Source organism: Prenolepis imparis, unplaced genomic scaffold (genome assembly GCF_030444845.1).
Source record: "Prenolepis imparis isolate NDT839.2.m4 unplaced genomic scaffold, iyPreImpa1.0 SCAF_2, whole genome shotgun sequence".
In the NCBI taxonomy this organism is placed as follows: Eukaryota; Metazoa; Arthropoda; class Insecta; order Hymenoptera; family Formicidae; genus Prenolepis; species Prenolepis imparis.
This window is the reverse complement of record NW_028141160.1, coordinates 2,966,809-2,986,817: the sequence shown is the minus strand read 5'-3', so window position 1 is coordinate 2,986,817 and position 20,009 is coordinate 2,966,809.

Genomic DNA, 20,009 nt, shown 5'->3' with positions numbered 1-20,009 from the left:
CGTATCGCCGATTACTGGCTAAGCGCGCCAATTAGTGTAACAAACAAATACAAGCAACTAGAAAACCAGAAATTCGAAGGAACAGAAAATATAAATACTGCTAAACCTATAAAAGCTCCACCCATATTTATTTCAGGAGTCAATAATATTAGTCCGTTAATGAACATGCTAAATGTAATTACTAAAGACAATTATATTATTAAAATTCAAAATCAAGAACAAGCTAAGGTTCAAGCTAAAATTATCGAGGCCTATGATATAATTATCAAATCCTTAAAAGAAAAAAACACCGAATGTCACACCTATCGGAAAAAACAAGACAAACCCTTCAGAGTAATACTACGAAACATGCACCACTCGACTGAAATTGATAGTATAAAGGAGGAAATAGAAAGTCACGGTCACACGGTGCTAAACATTATAAATATGCGCCAAAGAATAACGAAAAACCCCTTATCAATGTTCTCTATAGATCTAAAACCAGACGAAAACAACAAAAGCATTTATACAATCGAATATCTGCTAAACACAAAAATTAAATTTGAAGCGCCGCATTTTAAACGTGAAATACCTCAATGCATAAACTGCCAACGATACGGTCACACAAAAATTTCTGTTTTCATCCACCGAGATGTGTAAAGTGCACAGGTAAACACAAAACCTCAGACTGCTCATATAAAGAAAGATCTGATAAAGTAAAGTGCGTTCTGTGCGGCGAGAATCATCCAGCCAACTATAAAGGCTGCATAATTTACAAACAACTACAAAAAGCCAAATTTCCGGCACTAAGGAATAAAGAAATTATACCAAAACAAAATACTATGGAACAAACTGTACATTCGCAACGAATATCGGAGCAAACTCAGCCTAACAGCTCAAGACCCTCCTATGCACAGGCTACAACTGCAGAAAGGACGCAAGGACACCCCTATAGCATTCCAGCATCAAACCAACAACTTCAAGGTCATCAAACTAATGATCTTCAAGAACTAAAATCCATGATAAAATGTCTCGCGGAACAACTGAGTACTATGTTAAACCTACTAACCACTCTAATTTCTAAAATATCACAATGATAAAAATTCTACAGCTAGTAATCTGGAATGCCAATGGTCTAGTGAAACACAAACTTGAACTACAAACCTTCTTGAAAGATCAAAGCATAGATATTATGTTAATATCTGAAACTCACTTCACTAAGAAGAGTCACATCAAGATCCCCAGATACACAATTTATCACACCATGCATCCGGATGGCACTGCCCACGGAGGATCTGCCATTATCATCAGAAACAACATAAAACATCACGTAATTAACGGATTTCAAACAGAGCAAATACAAGCCACGAATGTAGTTGTAGAGGACTGGCTTGGCCCTCTTACTATCTCAGCAGTGTACTGCCCTCCGAAGCATAACACAAAAGAAAGTGACTTTGTGCTCTATCTTAAAACACTGGGTAACCGATTTATTTCCGGAGGAGACTACAACGCCAAACACCCACAATGGGGTTCAAGATTAATGACACCAAAGGGCAAAGAACTCCATAAAGCTATGGAGCGCCTAAAGCTCGAATCAGTGTCCACGGGAGAACCGACGTACTGGCCTACAGACAGAAGAAAGATCCCAGACATTATCGACTTCTACATCACCAAAAACATAAACAAACGTTATTTAAAGGCTAAATCATGTCTGGAACTGTCTTCAGATCACTCGCCAGTATTGCTCATCTTGAGCAGTAAAATGCTCGAAAAAGAAAAACCGTGCACATTGTGTAATAAAAGAACCGACTGGGAATATTTCAGACTACAAGTAGAAGAAACATTAAACACATCAATAGCCCTAAGAACTGAAAATGAAATCACGGAATCAATAGAGCACTTCAATCAATGCATACAGCAAGCAGCATGGAACGCTACTCCGCTCAACTCAACAAAGGTCAATGCTAACGAATCTTCAACAACGATAAGATTAAAAGTAGAAGAAAAACGAAAACTCAGGAAACAGTGGCAGATAACTAGATCCCCAGAGTTAAAAGCTAAGTTAAATAAAGCAATTAAAAGCCTACGTAAAATGCTTAATTCAGAAAGAAATCAAGGTATAACGGAGTACCTGCAAAATTTGAGTGCAACGCAAGCAACTATTCACTCTGGAAGGCGACCAGGCGGCTTAAGCAACCTGAAATCCCAATATCACCAGTACGTTTACCAGATGGAAAGTGGGCGAGAAGTGCAAAGGAAAAAGCGGACGCATTTGCTCAACACCTAAACGAAGTTTTCACACCACATCCTGAGGAAGCGCAATCAGAAAAAAGAGAAGATGTAATCTGTCGTGCGATAAACGAACCCTACCAACAGGAATCACCTCTGCATAATTTTAAGATGAACGAAATCATCAAAACTATCAGAAATAACCTAAACCCAAAAAAGGCTCCAGGATATGACGTGATTACTGGACTAATACTCCAAAATCTACCAGAGAAAGGGTGGAAATTTATAACTCAACTATTCAATGCTATAATGAGAACCAAGTTCTTTCCACTACAATGGAAGGTGTCTCAGATCATACTCATATTGAAGCCAGGGAAAAAACCGGAAGATATCAAATCATATCGTCCAATCAGTCTTCTACCAATCTTGTCAAAGGTCTTTGAAAAATTACTGCTCTCAAGGTTAAGACCAATAATAGAAAAAAGGACTAATTCCTAACCATCAGTTCGGCTTTCGACAAAAACACGCTACTACCGAGCAGGCTCACCGTATCTATAAAAAGATACACACAGGATTAGAGGAGAAAAAGTATTGCTCGGCTGCCTTTCTGGATATCACTCAAGCCTTTGACAAGGTATGGCATGATGGCCTATTATACAAAATCAGACAAAATCTACCTATAAACTACTTCATTCTCCTAAAATCGTATCTTCAAGATAGACACTTCTTTGTAAAAAATCAAGACGTAACCACGGATCTTTACAAAATACAAGCGGGAGTGCCGCAGGGAAGTGTGCTAGGCCCAGTGCTCTACCTCCTCTATACGGCTGACTTACCTACAACAATTGGAGTAACAACGGCAACATTCGCGGATGATACTGCAGTTATAGCCTCTCACACAAACCCTGTAACAACCTCTCAGATGCTACAAACAAATCTTAATGCCATTCAAAAGTGGCTGAAGAAGTGGCGTATAAAGGCTAATGAAACCAAATCAGTCCATGTGACCTTTACTACCCGAAGAGAAACCTGTCCTCAGGTGACACTCAATGGCCAACCAATTCCACAATCAGAGTCCGCTAAATACCTAGGCATTCACTTCGATCGTCGATTGAACTGGCAATCACACATTTTCACCAAAAGGAAACAGCTCGGACTTAAACTACGTAAAATGTTCTGGTTACTACGACGAGGATCACAACTATCAGTGAAGAATAAACTACTGTTGTATAAGGCAATATTAAAACCAGTATGGACGTATGGCATCCAGCTATGGGCAACAGCATCTAACTCCAACGTGGTAATACTGCAGCGTTTCCAATCCAAGGTCCTAAGAATGATTCTAGACGCTCCATGGTTTGTAACTAATGATTCCATACAACACGACCTCCAAATACCGAGCATCAAAGAAGAAATTGTTAAGTGTTGTGTAAACTATTGCAACAGACTTCTAGATCACCCGAACTCTCTAACAGTAAACCTCATGAAAAAATTCTTTAAAACGAGAAGACTTAAGAGAAAAATACCAACAGACTTCATATCCTAAAATATACTAATATACAACATTGTATGAATATGTGAGATAACATAACTTAATCTACCCTAAAAACTTTAAAACTACTTCAAGTATTAATAATCATATAATTATACAAAGTATAATCTATATATAAGGTCGTATCACTGGAAACGTCCTCCCCATGTTCAATTCTAAGACATAAATATTGCTAAATGTCCTACATACATGGACAGATTGTAATAAAATTAGGATGACAAAAAAAAAAAAAAAAAAAAATATTTGCAACAAAATAACGTCGAATTTCCTGTTGTCATGTTCCTTGATGGGCACTCATCCTATTTTTCTTTGCATCTAACAATAAGTACATTTTGCAGAGAAAAGGGCATTATTTTAATCGGCTTGATACCAAATGCAACGCATCTTCTGCAGCCTATGGATGTATCCCTGTTTCATCCCCTTAAGAACGTGTGGAAAATAATAATTCATGAATGGAGGATCAATAATAACGGTGAACGCCTGAAAAGGGAGGATTTTTCAGGTTTAGTTAACGAATGTTTGCAAAGAGCAGCTAAACCAGAAACGATACGCAATGGCTTCAGGATCTGTGGATTATACCCATTCGATGTAAATGCAGTGCCTTTTGAAAAACTATTAAAAACTACAGTCGATGGTTCAGAAAAATCAGAAAGTGAAGAATCAGAGTCAAGAGAAAAAAATAAAGAAGATATTCGCTTAATTCTGTCATTCATTGAAAGTACGATAGGAGTCGAAAGATTAAAAGAGTTCAAGAGATGTGAAAAGGCTCAATGGAATGGCCAAACGAAAGATGAGGGTCTTTTTAATTTTTGGTTAGTCATTAAAAAAAAATATCCGACTCATCACTTCAAAATATGAGTATTTCAGAAAATAATCAACAAGAGCATAATACAACACTCGAGACAAATATAAATTTTTCCGCCCTTGAACTTGATGAGAATTTCGCTGCGAACGATGTAATCGACTTGGACATAAATCCAGATGGTTCAGTTGTGATTTCGACACCAAAATCAAGCTGTGCAGATAGTCTACAGATTTTCCGACAATTTGATGACTCACCGATCTCCAACATAACAGAACGAGATGAAAATGCACTTCCAACCTCGAAAATTTTGATAAACAAACATCGATTACTCAAAAAAAAAATATTTCCATCTCCATTCAAAAATGCACTTTTTTGGCTAGACACCCCAGTTTCAACAATCAAATCTGTTAAAGTTAAACGGAAGATAACTCCATCAGTAGCTGTTACTGATGAGTTTATGGCATATCAAATAAAACTAAAATAGGAAAAGGATGAAAAACTATCCAAATCAAAATCGAAAGCTAAGGAACAAGGAGTCCCGCATAACCCGCATTCTCTACCCGGAGGTGCGTGGTACCTATAAAAGGTTTCCTCAGCGTCACAAAACAAAAAACAAAAAAAAACAAAAAAAGGGTAAGAAAAAATCAAATGGGAATAAAGATGAAAATGCCAAAAATAGTATGACTGATGCGAATTCTACAGAAATAACCAAAGGTGATTATGTAGTAATTCTGTATGAGGGTGAGAAATTCCCAGGGCTGGTACTCGATATTGAAGAAGGACCAAAGTTTAAAATAAAAACAATGGCAATGGGTGATATAGGTATACAGAACAAATGGAAATGGCCTGATAAGGATGATATTCTAGTCTACGAAAGAGAAGAAATTGTTTAAAAAATCTTGCCACCCATGCTCTTAAATAATAGAGGGATCTATTCCGTAAACGTTGATTAATGATACTTAAATAACGGTGATAATAGATGTAAGAAAAAAAATTCAGTCTACGAAAGAGAAAAAATTGTTTAAAAAATCTTACTACTTATCCATGCTCTTGAATAGTAGAGGAATCTATTACGTAACCATTAAAAAAATTTTTAATATCAAAATAATGTAACAAATTAATATAAAAACTCTTACATATAATAATTTGTTTTATAAATTTTATACTTAAACGTTGATTAATGATACTTAAATAACGGTGATAATAGATGTAAGAAAAAAAATCTGTTATTTGTGAGTAAGTATAAACAAGACTGATTAATAAAGAGTCATTATTTGTGATAAAATTAATTTTCTTTTATACACCCCATATTTAAACGCCCTAGTCCAATTAACGGAATTACGTAGTGACGAAGTTGAAAACTACAGAATATTCTATGACGGAATTACGTACACGGAGTGACGAAGTTAAAAATGATACCGTTTTTTCTGACGAAATTAGGTACAAAATAGAGGTTCGAAAAAACGACTTTTTAATTATAACTATCAATAGTTTAGACATTTGATACACTTTCTAAAGTGATAGGTTCGTTTTACCCGATAAATAATTCCCTCCATAGGAAAAACAACTTAAACATAATACTTATTTTCAGGTCATAATGCGTGAGTAGGGATACTATGCCAATTCTAACCCATGGGGCTCCGAGGGGGGTTCGGGGCGAGGGGGTATCTCGGTGGCGCGGGGTATGACGTCACGCGGGGCGGGGGGTATTTCGGAGGCGCGGGGCTGACGTCACGCGGGCGGGGGACGCTTATCGCAGAATCGGGGGGGGGGGGTCTAAGCATGTTCGGCAACTGATTATCTTTGTGATTTATGGCTACCCGAAGCCATAAAACTATGTTTTTTATTTTATGAACAAAATGTCCAATAAATGTCCATAAAATCATTAGGATATTATGGAAAGAAATGAAGATTTTAGGGCCGACGCTGCGACGAACATGTCGAAACATTATTTATAGGTGCAAATGTAAAAGCGTTGACGTTCGGCAGCTTTGTACCGTCGCGGAAAATCTCCCATAAAACGGCAGCGAAACATCTTCCTTAATATTTTTTAAGGAAGAATTGCAACGTATCGGCGCCAACGTTCGGCAGCTTGTAACCGGAGCGCTCTAGAATCCATAAAACTATGTTTCTCATTTTATGGACAAAATATCCATTAAATGTCCATAAAATCATTAGGATATTATGGAAAGGAACGAAGATTTTAGGGCCGACGCTGCGACGAACATGTCGAAACGTTATTTATATAGGTGCAAATGAAAAAGCGTTGACATTCAGCAACTTTGTACCCTCGCGGAAAATCAGTCGTAAACGAGAGCGAAACATCTTTCTTAATATTTTTTAAGGAAGAATTGCGATAATTTTGAGAGGAATGGGGGTTGAAACTTATGGAGAGAGTCTGTCTCCGCATCAAAAAGTCTCTAGCATTCGTATAGCACAGATCAGAGTAAAAGAAATGGATGAAGATATTATTATGACTGAGGATAGTGATAATGACATAGAAATTATAGATATTGCGGAAGATAGTGATGTTGATGTAGATATTATAGATATTGCGGAAGATAGTGATAGAGAAGAAAATGACATAGTGAGTGAATCAACAGACTCCAATTATAATAGAGAAGAAAATGACATAGTGAGTGAATCAACAGACTCCGATTATAATAGCGAGCACGGCGGGGACTTGGATATATTTGAACAATTATTGGGGGTGTCTGTAATCAGCAACATAAATGTTGTAACGAGGGTGTGCGCTATATATTCATATTATATACCTGAAGATTATATTAAATTATGCACTGCTTGTGTAGTACGAAATGTGGAACTATTTGTAAACATTTGTGCCATACGCGTGCATTGTACCACTTCTTATGAAGTGATTGTAGAAGAGTGGTGCAGCAATTGTCACGCTCCGCTGCATCTGATATTCACGCGGAACATGTGTCCACTTTGTAATCATTGTAAGTATCCGTTTTCTATTTATAATAAATTAAAAATTTGAAAAGACAAAAGTAAAATTCACTGTTTCTATTTTCAGTATAAGACGCAGCCTCCACTCTACTACCTCACCAGTCATCGCTGCAGTCACTGTAACCATCTCCATCGCCCGGCCACCTCACAGCCGCCGTTGCCACTAGCATTTTTTTTTTAATTTTATATTTTATATTAATTTTTATTCATATATTTTCATTTTTATTTTATATTTTCTTTTATCCATTCAATTTCATACTTATATCTTTGATATTGAGAGCCGATAAAAATATCCTTAATTTTCTTTTATATTAATTTATATTTACATGTTTATTGTATTCTTTTATATTCTTTTATATTATATCCATTTTTAAATTTTATATGCTTTTATATTTTTAATCACACACACACACACACACACACACACACACACACATTTTATGAATAAAAATTATTATTAATAGAAAATATTCTCTCTTGCGAACACCTCACGCTCTCCTAAGCGCTACCTCTCTCGCAGTCCCTAACCTCGCGCTGTCTCTCTTTCATATACCTCGCCGCAACATCTCTCTCCTTCACGTTCGCCTCGCGCCCTTTCTTTCTCGCGCGTTCACCTCGCGCTCTCTCTTTCTCTTGCGTTCACCTCGCGCTCTCTCATTCTTTCCTAAGCGTTTGCTCTCTCACAGTCCCTAGCGTCGCACTATCTCTCTCTCTTTCGCGTGCGCCTCGCGCTATCTCTTTCTTCTCTCGCGGTCCCTAGCATCACGTTCCCCTTCACCGCATGACGTTATCCCTCGCAAGGACCACTACAAGCTTCGTATGAGAGCTGGGACTGCTTACGGGTGGGAGAAAAATGGAGAATGGAAATGCGTGTGAAGAAATTATGTCATGATTTAAACTTAAAATCTCTTTATTCTTCTCTCTTTTACATTTTTTTTTCATGCATATTATGGAGTAAAAACTAAAGCTACCAGCTCGCACTCGATGAGCTGATGCTTAGTGAAGGCGTCGCTAGCGCGTATTATATTTGGTACTTTTTTATTATCCGTTACATTAGACGCGATATTTGAAAATTGTGTAAATTTAACATCGACTGTCTCGGTAATTTTAACCAATCGATCAAAAGATACATCAATGCATGGATCGAGATCGAACATACGGTGTAACGTCGATTCGATCATCATCATGCATACATTAGAAGATTCGAGACTTATGAGTTTGACGTTGTTAATCGTATGAACTCGCATTGTTAGCGGTCCAACGCTTATAAAACTGTGGACATCATTAGAGTCATTCCGAAGAAAATTTTAAAGTATCATCAAATATGAAATTCTTATGCTTTTATTCCATATATTTCTACAATTTTTGAAGATCTTACGAGGGCAGTTCGATAAGTCAGTGACTTTTACAAGATATGGCACTCAAATCGCAATCTAATTTTATTTCTGATATTTACCATCTTATTTAAGTATATACACACTCTCAAACACACAAGTATATATACACACCAAGTTTCAAGTAGATCTGTCAAATAGAAATTTTTTGACAGCGTTCTAAAGCGGATAAGTTTGTGTTTTTTTCTAAAATGGAAAAAAGTGAATTTTGTGTGCTAATAAAACATTACTTTTTGCGTGGAAAAACCATTAAGGAAACTGAAGAAAAGCTAAAAAAGTATTATGGGGACTCTGCTCCGTCGCATGGAATGGTTCACAAGTGGTTCACTGAATTTCGTTGTGGTTTTTGGTCGATTGTGAGCAAGCGCGGCACCCATCTGGCCGACAGCTTCTTCATGCTGTGCAAATGTTTATGCAAGATATTAAAAACACGTTCATTTGAGATGTTTACCATCTTGGCTATCTCGCGTATGTTCACTCGACGGTCGTCCAATACAATATCATGGATTTTATTGACTGTTTCTTCAGTTGTGACCTCATTCGGACGTCCCGGGCGCTCAGCATCATTCGTGCTTGTACGACCACAACGAAATTCAGTGAACCACTTGTGAACCATTCCATGCGACGGAGCAGAGTCCCCATAATACTTTTTAGCTTTTCTTCAGTTTCCTTAATGGTTTTTCCACGCAAAAAGTAATGTTTTATTAGCACACGAAATTCACTTTTTTCCATTTTAGCAAAAAACACAAACTTATCCGCTTTAGAACGCTGTCAAAAAATTTCCATTTGACAGATCTACTTGAAACTTGGAGTGTATACTTAAATAAGGTGGTAAATATCAGAAATAAAATTAGATTGCGATTTGAGTGCCATATCTTGTAAAAGTCATTGACTTATTGAACTGCCCTCGTACATTGAAAATTATTGTACGGAATTCACAAATTTGACATAATAACTTTATAAAAGCGTATTTATTTCGTTCTTAAATCGGATTTTTTTTTTATGCAAAGAATAATATTATAAAATCGTAAATCCCCTTACTAATCTTGATCATTGAATAAATCTCACCATTTATCTACATTTCCCTTCAATCAGAAATTTATATAAATTTAATATCATATTATATTATCGTATGCAATTAATTACAACTACGATTTAGTGCGATTATATATATTTATAATAAAAATGGAAAAATGTTTATATTTGTTTTATTTGAATATAAATGCATAACGAGAAGACTAGAGGAGACCGGGGCTAGTAGGCTCACTTCAAAGATATTATAAAATACCTCTTTTGTTATAAAATATATATTTTTTTTGTTTTGAACACGCGTTTTAGATTGGTCATCACTAATTAAATAAAAATATATTATATAACTAATTTTTATCAGATTTATATTGATGTTTTACTTCTTCTTATATAACAATATTGATATGTGTGCAATTGAAAACTATTAAAATCATCAAAAAAGCCCGATCTCTAAAAGTTAATAAATTATATAATTTTTTCCGTGATTCACGTATATGGCAACAGTGTGCGACATCTCTCTCGCGCTATCTCTCTCACGGTCCCTAGCCTCGCGCTATCTCTCTCTTTCGTATACCTCACGCTCTCTCATGAATGCCTCGCGCTATCTCTCGTAAACGCCTCACGCTGTCTCTCTTCTAAGCGTTCTCATGGTCCTTTCCGCAGGTATAAATAAAACAGCGTATGACGTATAGCATTACGGTGAGCGCTGATGTCCAACCGCTCGAATTTATAAACAGATATTTATTACTACGATTTATCTGAGGGGATGGGGCTGAAGCTTATGGAGAGAGGGTCTGTCTCTGCGATGTTCATCACAAAGTTTAAAGCAGTCGCCGAGCTAAGTATCGCTAAGTGTCGTCGAGCTAAGTTATTAAGTGCAGTGCAAAATGCCTTTTGGATCGGGAGACATATTGAGCCCAAATTTTTTTAACAAGAATGTCCTTAGGACTTCATGAAATAATAGACATAATATCTTGGAAGACCCACCTGCTAGAAAATTTATTGAGGACTCTGTTCCTTATATTCACAATGCCGGTAAGTTTTTATTATTATAATAAATTTGTTTATTAATATTATCTACTAAATATTTGTCGATTTTCAGAAGATAACCGAGGAATCCGTCCAAATCGGTGGATACCTTAATCTTCGGCATATGGAACAAGTACGAAATTATCGGTGGTGCGATCGGCGGGAATTGGCCGAGCTATGGGACGACGCGGAGGGGATCGTGGAATGGGCACAGGATTACTAGTGAGATGACGTCTTCTGCCTCAGAAAATTGTTCGGCGAGGAATCATATCCTCCCGAACCTGTCAGGGAGGAATTATGGGTCTAGTGAGTATCTCTTTTTAATTTTAAAAATTATTAAAATAATAAAATAATTAATAAAAATTTTAAATTTTTTAAGTTGTTTTTATATCGCTAGTACAATAATCAAAGGGGTAGTTGTAAATTAATCGACCAAACTAGCCAAAATTTGTTTATTTAATAGAAGTTACGACGCTTCGACCATATGGTTGTGGTCCTTTTCAAGTATAAACTGAAATAATAATTAATTTAAAAAAAAACGGTTTGAATACAAAAAACAGTAATATACATAAATGGATTTGCTATAAAATTTTGAGTACACACGTTCTTATTGAAACACTTCACAAATTTGAGTTAAAACAAATCATTAACATCATGTTGAATTTTAAAGAGAGAGAAACATTGTATCAGTATGAAACCTTGTCAGTGACTGAAATATAAAAATAGGAAACCAAGCTAAACGACCTTCATTATTTTGTCATAGATTTTATTTAAGCTATCTGTGTCCTTTTGTAGGTTGATTGTATTATTGAATTTTTTAATATACAACATTTCCGCGATTTCTCTCTTTTTCACATATTTCTCATTATGTAATATATTAGGTTTTGTCCAAATCAAATTCATGTCCGAATTCGAACTTATGTTTACTTATAACGGAATGATTGGTTTCATGCAATTTTATATTGTTAAAATGCTCTTTCACTCGAGTACGTAAGCGCCTTTTTATTTGGCCGATATATGACAGTTTTTGCAATCTAATTTATATACAACATTAGTTCTCTGATCATTATGTAAACTATCTTTACCACGTTTAATCAATGTATTTAGTTTTTTTTGTTTTGTTATTTTATAGACGTTGAAGCCCATGCCACGCATAACACGACATAGATCATAACTCACATCTTTAGCATATGGCAATGAAATAAAAGATGTTCTGTCAGATTGTCCACGATTCATATCACAATCATTATTGTGATTACGATTTTTTAATACATTAATTCTTTTTTGTATATGTCGTTTGATGATGTGTTTAGGGAAACAATTATTAAGTAAGATATCATTCACCATCTCAATGTTTTTATGATGGTAAATGTCATTGGATAGTAGAATGACATGATCAACCAGATTATAAATAGTATTAATTTTATATTTTAAAGGGTGGTTAGAAAAAAAAGAGTTTATATATCTTCCAGAACATGTAGGTTTCCTGTACCAATTAGTAATGAGTCTATTGTCAGAACGAATGATCGTTGTATTTAGGAAATTAATGGAAGAACTGACTTCAATTTCATATGTGAAATTCAAGCGTTGGTGGTAATTATTAAAAGTCATTAATATCTCATCTATTTTTGTACGTGCAATATAGCAAAAACGTCGTCTACATATCTATAATATATGGGGACAGTGAAACTTAACAAACTTAAACATTGTGTCTCCAAATCATCCATCACAATATCTGCTAGGATAGGTGATAAAAGAGAACCCATCGGACTGCCAAATATTTGTTCATAAAACTGACCATTGAAGCTGAAACTAGTTGAATCTAAAATCAATTCTATTGCATGTAAAAATTGAGCTAAATTGAAATTTGTGTTCTTAGCAATGTCAGTCCAACGTTTTTTAATGGCATTTAAAACCAACTCTTTAGGAATATTTGTGAATAATGAACTAACATCTAAAGATATCATTATATCATTATCATTAATAAAAGTATCTTTAATATTTTTAACGTTTATCGCTCGTTTATCGCAGTCTGTAACGCTAACTCAGAAACGGCTTTGAACGGCTCAGAAACGGCTTTGAACGCGTCAGAAACGACTAGGAACGGCTTTGAACGGGTCAGAAACGACTACGAACGGGTCTGAAACGGCTTCGAACGGGTCAAGAACAGCTATCTTACGATAGCGGACGATAAAGAACGGCTATTGAAGAATGACAACAGGAAATGTATGATAAAACAAACAACAAACGGCGATCGGGAAAGCAAAGAAGCAACATAGTTTGGAGATACGGCAGTTTGTGAACGAACTGCAGGCTCCGTCGAGAAAAAATTTTCCCCGAAGACATGTCATAGTGCGGGATATGATGACCTGTGACAAGCCGACATCGTCGAGATGCGTCCGTATTCTCGTTTCAATAGAGGTTACCACTCAAGAGTAAAGACAAAAGCGAGAATACGGACGCATCTCGACGATGTCGGCTTGTCACAGGTCATCATATCCCGCACTATGACATGTCTTCGGGGAAAATTTTTTCTCGACGGAGCCTGCAGTTCGTTCACAAACTGCCGTATCTCCAAACTATGTTGCTTCTTTGCTTTCCCGATCGCCGTTTGTTGTTTGTTTTATCATACATTTCCTGTTGTCATTCTTCAATAGCCGTTCTTTATCGTCCGCTATCGTAAGATAGCTGTTCTTGACCCGTTCGAAGCCGTTTCAGACCCGTTTGAAGCTGTTTCTGACCCGTTCAAAGCCGTTTCTGAGCCGTTCGTAGCCGTTTTTGAGCCGTTCTTGACCCGTTCGTAGCCGTTCTTGAGCCGTTCAAAGCCGTTTCTGAGCCGTTCTTGACCCGTTCGTTGCCGTTCTTGAGCCGTTCGTAGTCGTTTCTGACCCGTTCAAAGCCGTTTCTGAGCCGTTCGTAATCGTTTCTGACCCGTTCAAAGCCATTTCTGAGCCGTTCGTAGTCGTTTCTGAGCCGTTCGTAGTCGTTTCTGAGTTAGCGTTACAGACTGCGATAAACGAGTGATAAACGTTAAAAATATTAAAGATACTTTTATTAATGATAATGATATAATGATATCTTTAGATGTTAGTTCATTATTCACAAATATTCCTAAAGAGTTGGTTTTAAATGCCATTAAAAAACGTTGGACTGACATTGCTAAGAACACAAATTTCAATTTAGCTCAATTTTTACATGCAACAGAATTAATTTTAGATTCAACTAGTTTCAGCTTCAATGGTCAGTTTTATGAACAAATATTTGGCAGCCCGATGGGTTCTCTTTTATCACCTATCCTAGCAGATATTGTGATGGATGATTTGGAGACACAATGTTTATGTTAGTTAAGTGTCACTGTATCCATATATTATAGATATGTAGACGACGTTCTTGCTATATTGCCACGTACAAAAATAGATGAGATATTAATGACTTTTAATAATTACCTGAATTATTACTTGAATTTCACATATGAAATTGAAGTCAGTTCTTCCATTATACAACGATCATTCGTTCTGACAATAGACTCATTACTAATTGATACAGGAAACCTACATTTTCAGGAAGATATATAAACTTTTTTTTTCTAACCACCCTTTAAAATATCAAATTAATACTATTTATAAACTGGTTGATCATGTCATTCTACTATCCAATGACATTTTCCATCATAAAAGCATTGAGATGGTGAATGATATCTTACTTAATAATTGTTTCCCTAAACCCATCATCAAACGACATATACAAAAAAAAAAAGAATTAATGTATTAAAAAAATCGTAATCACAATAATGATTGTGATATGAATCGTGGACAATCTGACAGAACATCTTTTATTTCATTGCCATATGCTAAAGATGTGAGTTATGATCTATGTCGTGTTATGCGTGGCATTCAACGTCTATAAAATAACAAAAAAAAAAAAAACTAAATACATTGATTAAACGTGGTAAAGATAGTTTACATAATGATCAGAGAACTAATGTTGTATATAAATTAGATTGCAAAAACTGTAATGCGTCATATATCGGCCAAACAAAAAGGCGCTTACGTACTCGAGTGAAAGAGCATTTTAACAATATAAAATTGCATGAAACAAATCATTCCGTTATAAGTAAACATAAGTTGGAATTCGGACATGAATTTGATTTGGGCAAAACCTAATATATTACATAATGAGAAATATGTGAAAAAGAGAGAAATCGCGGAAATGTATATTAAAAAATTTAATAATACAATCAACCTACAAAGGACACAGATAGCTTAAATAAAATCTATGACAAAATAATAAAGGTCGTTTAGCTTGGTTTCCTATTTTTATATTTCACTCACTGACAAAGTTTCATACTGATACAATGTTTCTCTCTCTTTAAAATTCAACAAGATGTTAATGATTTGTTTTAATTCAAATTTGTGAAGTGTTTCAATAAGAACATGTGTACTCAAAATTTTATAGCAAATCCATTTATGTATATGACTGCTTTTTGAATTCAAACCGTTTTTTTTTTAATTAATTATTATTTCAGTTTATACTTGAAAAGGACCACAACCATATGGTCGAAGCGTTGTAACTTCTATTAAATAAACAAATTTTGGCTAGTTTGGTCGATTAATTTACAACTACCCCTTTGATTATTGTACTAGCGATATAAAAACAACTTAAAAAATTTAAAATTTTTATTAATTATTTTATTATTTTAATAATATTTAAAATTAAAAAGAGATACTCACTAGACCCATAATTCCTCCCTGACAGGTTCGGGAGGATATGATTCCTCGCCGAACAATTTTCTGAGGCAGAAGACGTCATCTCACTAGTAATCCTGTGCCCATTCCACGATCCCCTCCGCGTCGTCCCATAGCTCGGCCAATTCCCGCCGATCGCACCACCGATAATTTCGTACTTGTTCTATATGCCGATGATTAAGGTATCCACCGATTTGGATGGATTCCTCGGTTATTTTCTGAAAATCGACAAATTTGGTAGATAATATTAATAAACAAATTTATTATATAATAATAAAAACTTACCGGCATTGTGAATATAAGGAACAGAGTCCTCAATAAATTTTCTAGCAGGTGGATCTTCCAAGATATTATGTCTATTATTTCATGAAGTCCTAAGGATATTCTTGTTAAAAAAAAAATTTGGGCCCAAAATGTCTCCCGATCCAAAAGGCATTTTGCACTGCACTTAATAACTTAGCTCGATGACACTTAGCGATACTTAGCTCAGCGACTGCTTTAAACTTTGTGATGAACATCGCAGAGACAGACCCTCTCTCCATAAGCTTCAGCCCCATCCCCTCAGATAAATCGTAGTAATAAATATCTGTTTATAAATTCGAGCGGTTGGACATCAGCGCTCACCGTAATGCTATACGCCATACGCTGTTTTGTTTATACCTGCGGAAAGGACCATGAGAACGCTTAAAAGAGAGAGAGAGAGAGAGCGTGAGGTGTTTACGAGAGATAGCGCGAGAGAGATGTCGCACAGTGGTGCCATATACGTGAATCACGGAAAAAATTATATAATTTATTAACTTTTAGAGATCGAGCTTTTTTGATGATTTTAATAGTTTTCAATTGCACACATATCAATATTGTTATATTAGAAGAAATAAAACATCAATATAGATCTGATAAAAATTAGTTATATAATATATTTTTATTTAATTAGTGATGACCAATCTAAACGCGTGTTCAAAACAAAAAAAAAAAATATTTTATAACAAAAGAGGTATTTTATAATATCTTTGAACTGAGCCTACTAGCCCCGGTCTCCTCTAGTCTTCTCATTATGCATTTATATTCAAATAAAACAAATATAAACATTTTTCCATTTTTATTATAAATATATATATAATCGCACTAAATCGCAGTTGTAATTAATTGCATACGATAATATAGTATGATTTTAAATTTATATAAATTTCTGATTGAAGGGAAATGTAGATAAATGGTGAGATTTATTCAATGATCAAGATTAGTAAGGGGATTTATGATTTTATATTATTCTTTGCATAAAAAAAAAAAATCCGATTTAAGAACGAAATAAATACGCTTTTATAAAGTTATTATGTCAAATTTGTGAATTCCGTACAATAATTTTCAATGTAAGATCTTCAAAAATTGTAGAAATATATGGAATAAAAGCATAAGAATTTCATATTCGATGATACTTTAAAATTTTCTTCGGAATGACTCTAATGATGTCCACAGTTTTATAAGCGTTGTACCGCTAACAATGCGAGTTCATACGATTAACAACGTCAAACTCATAAGTCTCGAATCTTCAAATGTATGCATGATGATGATCGAATCGACGTTACACCGTATGTTCGATCTCGATCCATGCATTGATGTATCTTTTGATCGATTGGTTAAAATTACCGAGACAGTCGATGTTAAATTTACACAATTTTCATTATCGCGTCTAATGTAACGGATAATAAAAAAAAAAGTATCAAATATAATACGCGCTAGCGACGTCTTCACTAAGCATCAGCTCATCGATTGCGAGCTGGTAGCTTTAGTTTTTTACTCCATAATATGCATGAAAAAGAAAATGTAAAAGAGAGAAGAATAAAGAGATTTTAAGTTTAAATCATGACATAATTTCTTCACACGCATTTCCATTCTCCATTTTCTCCCCATCCGTAAGCAGTCCCAGCTCTCATACGAAGCTTGTAGCGGTCCTTGCGAGGGATAACGTCATGCAGGGAAGGGGAACGTGATGCTAGGGACCGCGAGAGAAGATAGAGATAGCGCGAGGCGAACGTGAAGGAGAGAGATGTTGCGTCGAGGTACATGAAAGAAAGAGATAGCGCGAGGTTAGGGACTGCGAGAGAGGTAGCGCTTAGGAGAGCGTGAGGTGTTCGCAAGAGAGAATTTTTTCTATTAATAATATTTAATAATAATTTTTAATAATTTAAATAATGTCGCGATGGGGGAGAGGAGAAGGACATCTTATTCTAGAATAAATATATTTTTTTCTTTTAATATTAATAATTTTAATATGTATCATGTGTATTGTACATTTGTGTGTGTGTGTGTGTGTGAATTTAAAAATATAAATGAATATAAAATATGTGAATATAAAATTTAAAAATATAAAATTAAAGAATATAAAATTAAAAGTGGGAAGGGTGGCCGCTCCTTCTTCTTACGGTCACCATTATACAGTGGTCTGCCAGTCTACTGAAACAAAAAAAAAATAAAAATTTATTATTAATTTTAATATATATTATAAAAATAGATTAAATATACTTACAATATTACCAATCATTAAAATCTTCGGGAACGAGTCCGAAAAGTTCATCTGGCGGTGGCGATGGTGTTGATGGTGGTGATGGTGGTGATGGTGGTGATGGTAGGTTGAGTTCTGTTACACAGAAATTATGAAGTCCCCCAGCGTGACTATAGACGTTCTGTATAAGATTTTTTTTTTTAAACCGATTTCACGACTTTGTATCGCTTGCACGATCGAACTCACTGGATTATTTCCCGATATCGCTGGTACACTGACACTAGGTTCGAAAAGTCTGCGTAATGAGTACTTCAAACCCTCGAGGCGTGCGATTCGAGCGCGAAGCAACGCATAATAATAATCTTCCAAATGTTCACATTCAATTTGTTTTTGCTCTTCCATCAACAACCCGATACACTCGTCACATTGATCCTCCTTTTTATTCATAAAATGTGTGTGTGTGTGTTTGTGTGATTAAAAATATATAAAAGCATGTAAAATTTAAAAATATATATAATATAAAAGAATATAAAAGAATACAATAAAATGTAAATATAAATTAATATAAAAGAAAATTAAGAATATTTTTATCGGCTCAATATCAAAGATATAAGTATGAAATTGAATGGATAAAAGAAAATATAAAATAAAAATGAAAATATATGAATAAAAATTAATATAAAATATAAAATTTAAAAAAAAAATGCTAGCGGCAACGGCAGCTGTGAGGTGGTCGGGCGATAGAGGTTGTTACAGTGACTGCAGCGATGACTGGTGAGGTAGTAGAGTGGAGGCTGCGTCTTATACTGAAAGTAGAAACAGTGAATTTTACTTTTGTTTTTTCAAATTTTTAATTTATTATAAATATAAAAACGGATACTTACAATGATTACAAAGTGGACACATGTTCCGCATGAATATCAGATGCAGCGGAGCGTGACAATTGCTGCACCACTCTTCTATAATCACTTCATAAGAAGTGGTACAATGCACGCGTATGGCACAAATGTTTACAAATAGTTCCGCATTTCGTACTACACAAGCAGTGCATAATTTAATATAATCTTCAGGTATATAATATGAATATATAGCGCACACCTTCGTTACAACATTTATGTTGCTGATTACAGGCACTCCCAATAATTGTTCAATTATATCCAAGTCCCCGCCGTGCTCGCTATTATAATCGGAGTCTGTTGATTCACTCACTATATCATTTTCTTCTCTATCACTATCTTCCGCAATATCTATAATTTCTATGTCATTATCACTATCTTCCGCAATATCTATAATTTCTATGTCATTATCACTATCCTCAGTCATAATAATATCTTCATCCATTTCTTTTACTCTGATCTGTGCTATACGAATGCTAAAGACTGTTTGATGCGGAGACAGACTCTCTCCATAAGTTTCAACCCCCATCCCTCTCAAAATTATCGCAAAGGAATATCATAGTAATAAAATCGAGCGCTATCTGTTTACGACCGATTTTCTGCGAGGGTACAAAGCTGCCGAACGTCAACGCTTTTACATTTGCACTTATATAAATATTAAGAAAAAATGTTTTGCTCTCGTTTTTATGGGAGATTTTCCGCGAGGGTACAAAGCTGCCGAACGTCAACGCTTTTGCACCTAATCACGTTTCAACATGTTCGTCGCAGCGTTGGCCCTAAAATCTTCATTTCTTTCCTAATGATAAAATGTCTATAAAATGAAAAACATAGTTTTATGGATTCTAGAACGCTCCGTTGACAAGTTCGAGCAGCCGGAC